The sequence below is a fragment of the Diospyros lotus genome, chromosome 3 (genome assembly GCF_014633365.1).
Source record: "Diospyros lotus cultivar Yz01 chromosome 3, ASM1463336v1, whole genome shotgun sequence".
Taxonomy (NCBI): Eukaryota; Viridiplantae; Streptophyta; class Magnoliopsida; order Ericales; family Ebenaceae; genus Diospyros; species Diospyros lotus.
In genome coordinates, this window is record NC_068340.1 from 24,555,586 (window position 1) to 24,565,085 (window position 9,500).

Here is a 9,500-nt window from a genome sequence, read left to right on the forward strand (position 1 = left end):
TCAGAGTGTTTTTTTATTGCTTTGCTTGATGCTAAGGAGATAACTAGCATCATTTTTCCTCTAGCTATTGATAATGAAGGCTTTGATGAATTATGAATTCAATTGATCGAAATAAAGGATGGATCATTCGGCAAGGTCGTTGAACCAGGCATGTGCATGATCTGTTGATGTTAGAGGAAATCCCCGTCACATGATTGCATCTTCCCACCCATTAAGCAATATCAATGACTTATAGCTCTGAATATGGTCGTGGGGGTCTCCATTCCCCAAATATGTGGCCAGGTGAGGCATCTTAAACTTCTCGAGGAGAGATTTCTCCATTATTTGTAGGGTGAACGAGATTCTCCTCCTTGGCTAGTCCTCTTAATTTGGCATTAGTCTTTTTTGCTCCAAAATATCCTCTATCATCCTCTTCATATCTGCCATTTGTCTGGCCCTAAATGTTAAGAGATTGTCAACTTCTTGTGCCCTCATCACCTGGTATTTGGGAGGGACTCGACCTTCTCCAACAGTTGCACTCTCCACATTTTCTAGATATTTCTTTTTTTTGAAAGAATTCTCTATCTATATGGGGCTTATAACGTACACCTTCCTTCTCCTAGGATGGAGTTGTCTTCAAGAAAATCTCCCGAGGTGGAGCCAACTTTGGTAGAGTATCTCAGGGACCATCTAATCGAGATGCCTCTTGAAGAAACAAATCTTTTTTTTATGCTCGAGAGAGCCATCAGGACTAGCACAAGGTTTTGCAAAGTCTGTGGTAGAAAGGCGTGAGACATGATGTTTTGTAGTAATCCATCAATCTCCCAGTAGTTTGCATGGTCTCCTCGTGTTATCTCTAGAGAGTTTCATAGTTTGCAAAAGGTACAATAGGAGGAGCCGAATTAAGGGCGCCCTTAGGAGGAGACCCGTCGAAAGAGTCTCCTAATGCCTTTGGGAGTTTTTGGGTGACTAATTCCTGAGAGACTTTGGAAGAGTGAACTTTAGGTCCTTCTTGACTTGGCCAATTTGCAATATTCCTTGTTCGGGCATTGTTACTCTGTTTTGGATTTTTTAATTGATTTTCACGAACGACGTTCATTATTATTATCAAAATATAACAATAAATTTATAATTACGAGACAATATTCGTCTTTCATTAACTTATGACAATCGCAATTTCAAAGTCATTTTCCATGATAATACTCCCACAATTAATGTTGTGCTTAGAATATTTCCATGGACTTGCGTCCTTAACAAGGTAGAAACTAGAAGCTCCACCACCTCAACCTTCATTTTTCCTTAAGACGTTCTATTCTACCCTCTTAATTATTCTCTAGCCAGAACCAATTAGACCTGAATACACAAAAATAAAATAAATAAATAAAAAATAACGTTTCAATAATTAACATGGGATGTTCGGATCTTATTCTCCATAAATTTTTACGCTCCATACAAATACAAAATTGTTTCAGCAAAGCATATAACCCCCAAACTCCGTCCAAATCAAAATATTGATTGATAGTTTTCTAATTTGAACTTAAAAAGGAATAACCGTCCGTTTGTTCTTGGAATTGATGATATTCTTAGTTGAATTTCGGAATTGGAATCAAAATGGCTAAGGTCGGAGGAGGAACCTGTGGCCGTAAAACTTCTCTTTTTAATGGCATGAGAATTTTGACCGTTGACCCAGAAATGAGTACAATTTATCCAGTGAACTAATTGATTTTTTATTTTTTAATATTGTTTTGGGTCTTGATAAATACATCTTTGCGTTTGTTGGAGATTTAGATTTGAGGAAAGTCAACTTCTCTTCGTGTTTATTTTTCTGTGGTCTTAAATTCTCTACTATCTCTCAACAAACCTTTTGTTTTTTCAAACTCAAATCAATTACTATAACAATTTCTCATCATATCTTCTAAAGATTAAAAATAATATAATTGATAAAAACATTCAATGCTCAAATTTAACAATAAGGAAGAAGGATACATTTAAACATTAATAATATTTTATTTCTTTTATAAAAAAAAATATTATATGCATATAAAATAAAATAAAATATAAAGTATTTTTTTTATTAAAAAACAAAATATGTACGCCCCATCATCCCTGAACAGCAAATTTTCACTTTCATTCTCACCCGGCCCTATTGGGAAAATATCTGGAAGTTTGGACACGTAGAAAGAGAATTATAGGCTACTTAAAGTTACAAAAATGTTCCAAAATCCAAACTACCTTCAATTTGTGATCCTACATACATACAACAATACAAATACAAATACAAATACAAATATAAATACAATAAAGAGTTGAGAAGAAAAAAAGAAAGAATAATTCAAATTTCAAACCCCCATGAAATGAAATCTCTATCCCTCCTTCAAGATCAAGAAGTAAAGAAGTAAAGGTAATCATCATTTGTATTCACGGATATAGTTCATCAGTTGAGGACGAGGATGATATTAAAGGAATTTAGATTGTAGCCGCTATATTTTTGATCTGAGATCCCGTATTCTATCCTTAAATGCTAATTTTTATAATTAACCTCCTTTGTTATAATCGTAAAATTATGAGGCAGGACCTTAAAGTGAGAGATTAGGGAGTCGGCATTTAACAACAGCTCGGAAGCAAAGTGAAAATGAAGGCATCTGGAATCACCGTGCAAATTGGATTCGCTGATTGGACGGCAAAGCAAAGAGCCATCAATGCGTGGGGGGTAAGACTCCCCAGAATGAGCCCTCCCCATCTGGGCAAATCAGCATATTGCGGCCAAAATTCAGAAGTCCAAGTCCAAGATGTGAGGCCGATAGGAAGTAAGAGTCTCTGTCTGCATCCATCCACCAATAATACCACGTCAAGTCGCCGCCACTACCACCGCCACCCCTGCTACCACCACAACCTTTCTTAGCTCATTGGATTTTACCCATCCCCCTCCCTTTGTCGTCGTCATTATCAAATATTTATATTTATTCTCTCTTCTCGCTGCAACTTCATCCTTCTGAATGAAGCGCAATAGCTTCTCCACCGTATCTTCATCCTTAATCCTTGGTGCCTTCACTTTCTTCCTCTTCTCACAAACAGCTTCTTGCGGGAATGCAAGCTATCAATATTGGAACTGTATGGTGCCCAAAAGGTGCGGCAGGGAAAATATAAGCTTCCCCTTCTGGATTAGAGGCCAGCAACAGGCTTACTGTGGCTGGCCTGGTTTTGATCTCGCTTGCCGGAATGGCCATCCCATTCTTCACACACCCGGAAACGATTATCGAGTCCAGGAGATTATCTACGAGAATCTGTCTCTTCGGGTGTCAAACGATGCGGTTTCGGATTTAAAAGACGGCGACTGCTTGCCGGCAATTGCAAATGTATCAATCGACAGTTACAAGTTTGAATATGGTCCTAATCTTTCATACCTCTTCCTTTTCTCCAATTGTTCGGAAGAGGGGGTTATGGATCATAGGGTTGGCTGTGGTGCAGGGAAGAAAGGGGCTTGGGATCTGGCAATTTTGGGTGACAACGAAAACTTGACATTTGCAAGGAAATGTGACCAGGTGGTGGCACCGGTGGAGTTGCAAGGAAATGATGGGGTTAAGGAGGACTATTTGGCAGTGATGAAAAGAGGGTTTCTGTTGAAATGGAGGGCTTATAATTGCACTGCGTGTGAGAAAAGTGGAGGGTACTGCGGGTTTGATAATAGTTCGACTAGCCCCCTTTTCAAATGTTTCTGCCCTGATAGGCCTCATTCTGGCAGCTGCAAAAATTTTAACCCAAGTAAGTCCTCTCTCTCTCTCTCTCTTTCTCTCTCTCTCTGCAGTATCTTGGTGGAACTGCTAGCTAATTGTCTGTTGTTACGCTCATATCTTTGTCTAGCAAAATGTATATGCTTGATGTAAGGCCGGTTTATGTTATTATTTGTACTTAGTTTTCCTTCGTAGTTTGATGTTAGAGGTGAGGGTATTACTCAACCTTATCATCGTACAAGGGGCTTACTGAGTTTGTTTGGAAAGCCCTCTCTCAATTAAACGCAGATGCAAAAAGTTTTGCGGTTACGAATAGAACATTACACGATGGGGAAACTTACTACTTAGTGGCATTATGGGTTCTAACGTGGCTCGTGACAATAGATCAACTACACACTAGTATTCAAATGTTGAAACGCATGATTTTTGTACCCTATTAATAATTTAACAATGACTACCAAGATCCATCATGGAATATGCTGGTAAATGGTCTGAATTTTGATTGGATCCAAAAATAAGTTGATCTGATCCAGGTCCAGTTTTAATCAAATTAGATCTCTCATATTCGATACTTGACAAGGTTGTTTTTTAAGCCATTTTGGTGTCAAAAAAAGGTATATATTGGAAAGGTAAAAGAAAAAGATAGCTCTGTTATTGGATGAAAATTCAGCCAACTAGGCCACAATCTCAGCTACAACTTAGAAGAGTACTAATCTCAATGACTTGTGGAATCTGATGAGAGAGAAAGAGAAGAAGGCTCCCTGTTTTGGTCCTTCAACGTTTTGGCCTCTGTCAGATAAGTAGAAGTTGCGCATCTGCAATGAAGCGCACACAATGGAAGAAGAATAGCCTCATCACAAAACTCAACACACTCTTCAAGCAATTGAAAACACACTCGCTTCTGCCATTTCACCTCTCTTCTTCATTCCCAAATGGGGGGGGGGGGGGGGGGGGGGGGATTCAAGGCTTTTACATTGTTTTTGTAACATCCCGCTTGAGCGATAGGAAGAACCGGAACAACTTATCTTGATGGGCCTACGCGAACTTCCCAAGGGGGTCACCCATCCCTGAATTACCCCAGGTCAAGCACGCTTAACCTGGGAGTTCTTTGCCAACATTCAGCCCAAAAGATATCCAGCTGGTGTTGTTTCCTTTCTTACACTATTCTCGATATATACTAATCTCTCTGGGTTCTCGGGGGGGGGATTCAAGACTTTTACATTGTTTTTGTAACATCCCGCTTGAGCGATAGGAAGAACCGGAACAACTTATCTTGATGGGCCTACGCGAACTTCCTAAGGGGGTCACCCATCCCTGAATTACCCCAGATCAAGCACGTTTAACCTGGGAGTTCTTTGCCAACATTCAGCCCAAAAGATATCCAGCTGGTGTTATTTCCTTTCTTACACTATTCTCGATATATACTAATCTTTCTGGGTTCTCGGGGTATTACATTCTCCCCCCCTTCAGCACATGATGTCCTCGTCATGCGACCTTACAACTGGTCCCAACTCTCCCCGGTCCAATGTCCCCGGTCCAGTACCCCCAGTCTTGGACTAGTACACGGTCCCCAGTCCAATACACCTTTGGCTAGTACATGGTCCCAACACACGGCCCGGGTCGACTCTGATACCACCTGTAACATCCCGCTTGAGCGATAGGAAGAACCGGAACAACTTATCCTGATAGGCCTACGCGAACTTCCCATGGGGGTCACCCATCCCTGAATTACCCTAGATCAAGCACGCTTAACTTGGGAGTTCTTTACCAACATTCATCCCAAAAAGTATCCAGCTGGTGTTGTTTCCTTTCTTACATTATCCTCGATATATACTAATCTCTCTGGGCTCTCGGGGTATTATAGTTTTTGTTCCGGGTCAAATCTCAACTGGATGGAACAGGGTTTGGGCGACCAATCAGGTAATTTCAGATCCATATCTGTTGGATCTGTGGACTAGATCTGATGTCATGAATTTGGGCCTGGTATATCAAATAAGAACTGGAACAACTTATCCTAATGGGCCTACGCGAACTTCTCAGGGGGATCACCCATCCCTGAATTACCCCAGGTCAAGCACGCTTAACTTGGGAGTTCTTTACCAACATTCAGCCCAAAAAGTATCCAGCTGGTGTTGTTTCCTTTCTTACACTATCCTCAATATATACTAATCTCTCTGGGCTCTCGGGGTATTACAGTTTTTGTTCCGAGTCAAATCTCAACTGGATGGAACAGGGTTTGGGCGACCAATCAGGTAATTTCAGATCCATATCTGTTGGATCTGTGGACTGGATCTGATCTCATGAATTTGGGTCTGGTATATCAAATATGGATGGGATCTGAGACTTGATCCTGCTGCTTAGACTGAGTTGCGTGACCTTAAGAATTGACATTTGATGGTGTCCCAACTTGGGGACTGCTATATGTGGCCATTGCATTTAGTTTCTCAAAATGAAGGAATGGTCTTGATAGAGCTGCTCAGTCCAAGGAGCAGAGTCCCTTGATAGAGAGGGATGCCTAGTAGTTTTTTTTGTTTATGTTGCTTGTCCAATTTGAATGTTGATAATTAGGATATGTCAGCATTAGATTTTTTATGTAGTGGGGTTCTTTCTAAGAAGTCACCTAGTCCTTTCTTTTGAGACATTATTGATTCAACCATTTGACTACATACCAAATTTCAGGCAGATTGAATACATAACTTATTTTTTGTTGGCGTGCATCCACATGCACGCGTGTTTATTTGTGAAAAACAAAATATCAATGTTTGGATACACAATGCACTTTCGTCATTTTATTTTGGAGCACTTACACTGGAAGGATCATGCTTGGGACATTAACTTGGGATATAATCTTGCAACAATTAGATTAAAGTGATCAAAATCCATCCCCGAATTCCAAATTTATGCTCCATGAAATCTATTAATTGTGTCAATGTGAAAAATCTACACCAAGTATGCACTGCAAGGTGAGCATTTTTTAATTATTCTATTATGTAATGGATGAAGGCTATTAAAAAAATGGAGTCATCTGCGCTGTCCTATGATAATATTGATTTTTACCGGCTTCCTGCAACTTCAGGCCAATGTGATTCTGATTATTCCCATGTTCCATTAATATATGCCAACCATACTTCTCATTGTGAAGTTATTTGAGACTACCAGCATCAATTCAAAACTAAAATCCTAGTGATCTGTTCCACTATTAGCCTATGAGTTGTCTGTTGGATTGTGTGTCGCGAATGAATGTCAAAATTATCACCTTGAAGGAGGCCAATGTTCAGTTCATATGGTGTTATTTCTATGTCCATCCTGAGACTGAATCTAAGAATCTTCATTCATTTGAACTCTAATCCATAATACAAAGTTAAAACTGTTGTTTTTGTTTGAGTTTGAGCATTCAGAGTTATGTAAGAGTAAATTACTTAAATTAATTTTTTCCCCAGCTTTTTTAACTGATGCTTTTCTGCATTACATTAGCTGCAGGAAGAAGTAATTTGCCGCTGATTCTGGGAACAGGTAATATGCCTCTGATCAATTAGACAAGATGTATGTGCATGATATATCTTTCACAAATTATTTCTTTGAAACATGTTACATACCTTATGGATTTGATTTCCCACCTAAATTCGATTGATCAGAACTTTTTTTTTCCTGCTTTTACTTAGCTTTTTCTTTCACGAGTATGATGAATTTTTTTACTAAAAAGGCCTCTGCCTACCGCTCTATTCTTTTCAGTCATACCGATAAGCTTCATCCTTCTGCTTGGACTTCTTGTAATCCTATATCGCAAGAAATGGAAATATTTCTTTTCATGCATCTTCTCGAGGAGCACTTTCTCCCATTCCTCCTCAAAAGCAGACCTTGAAGGAGGTTGCATCTACTTTGGAGTCCCTGTCTTCTCCTATGCAGACCTAGAAGGAGCAACTGAAAACTTTAATCCCTCTAAGGAATTGGGAGATGGAGGATTTGGCACTGTTTACCATGGTAAGAAGCTTCAGGGATATGATCTGATCTGCTAAACAATTTGCATGTTCAGATTCATATTCTGAATCTCATGGCATAATCTTTGATCTTTTCTCGACCAGGAAAACTCCGTGATGGGAGAGAAGTTGCAGTGAAGCGCCTGTACGAGCACAACTACAAGCGAGTTAACCAGTTCATGAATGAGATTGAAATCCTCACACGTTTGCGCCACTGCAATCTCGTCTCACTTTATGGCTGCACCTCTTACCGGAGCCAGGGACTCCTCCTTGTCTATGAGTACATTTCTAATGGCACAGTTGCCGATCATCTGCATGGTGATCGAGCTGCGGAGCACTCACTGACATGGCCTATTCGCATGAACATAGCCATTGAAACAGCCGATGCGTTGGCTTATCTCCATGCTTCTGATATCATCCACCGCGATGTGAAGACTACCAACATCCTCCTTGACAACAATTTTTGTGTCAAAGTTGCAGATTTCGGGCTTTCTAGGTTGTTACCTGCCGGTGTAACTCATGTCTCAACAGCTCCACAAGGGACTCCTGGTTATGTCGATCCAGAATACTACCAATGCTACCAACTCACTGATAAGAGTGATGTTTATAGCTTTGGGGTTGTGCTGATTGAGCTCATATCATCGATGCCTGCAATTGACATTAGTCGGGACAAGCATGAGATCAACTTGTCTACGTTTGCAATAAACAAGATCCAAAACCATGCATTTGACAAGCTAATAGATGGATCTCTCGTGCTAGAGTCAGATTCTTCCACAAAGAGGATGATTACCTTGGTGGCAGAGGTGGCTTTTCAATGCTTGCAGCTCGAAAAGGATCTGAGGCCTACCATGGACGAGGTTTTGGAGGCTTTGAAGGAAATTCGCGATTATAAAGATGACAATTCCGAGGGAGCTCTTGACAGTCTGAGGAGTACAAAGGTGCTTCCTTCCCCGGAGGGTGACCATGCTGTCTTGTTGAGGAATGGCAAGGGGCTGCGTTCACCAAACTCTGTGACTGATGCATGGCTTAGTTGCTCTTCCACATCTTTTTCCAAATGATTAAAGCTAAGCCAGATGCTCCTTAGTCATATATATATATATATATATATATATAATGCAACCGATGGCAAACCTTGGTAAAGCATGCTAAGGTTGCTTATTCGTCAATTCAAATTACGGAAACAGCCTCTTTGTGAAGCAAAGATAATAATGTTGGCGCACGAAAAATGACTTGCCAAGTGGGAAGCTTCTTACATCAGGGATGCTGCTCCATCCATCCAGTCATACATATATATATCCGACCAAGCTGTGTGAATTTCTTCTTCTTTTTGTCTGTCTCTTTGGACATTGATATCCTACTGGATAGTTAGTTATATATAGAGAGAGTGAATGTATATAGTAAATGGAGCTCCTTCTCATTTGTTTACATGTCAATATGTGGAGATTTTTGTACCATGCCTGAATTTTTATTGCGGAGAAAAAATAAATAAATAACCAAAAAGACTCCCAACTTGATGGCATGTGATTACGGGATACATTTCATGGATATATTGCACATTTGCCTTTCCACCTGTCTTCTCCGTTTGAATATCAACTGCTTATGTTTCAAATATAATAATTTTGTTTAAAAGAATATTGATATTCTTAACCAGTTCATTAACTCAACTGAGTGGCTATAATGTTCAAAAATCTGTTTACTTAATTTGGTTGGTTTTAATAGTCTTAGGGAATGTAAATCCCAAACTAGAGTATTTTAGACATTTTATTTGCTCAATTATTGGGTTCCTTATAAATATCATGTTTTCTTGTGATCA

The 9,500-nt window shown here is 39.7% G+C and overlaps 1 pseudogene; it reads left to right on the forward strand.

Annotated features, from left to right (window-relative positions):
• Positions 1-2,613: 2,613 nt before the first annotated feature.
• On the forward strand, positions 2,614-9,206 carry LOC127798180 (LEAF RUST 10 DISEASE-RESISTANCE LOCUS RECEPTOR-LIKE PROTEIN KINASE-like 1.2; annotated as a pseudogene).
• Positions 9,207-9,500: the final 294 nt, after the last annotated feature.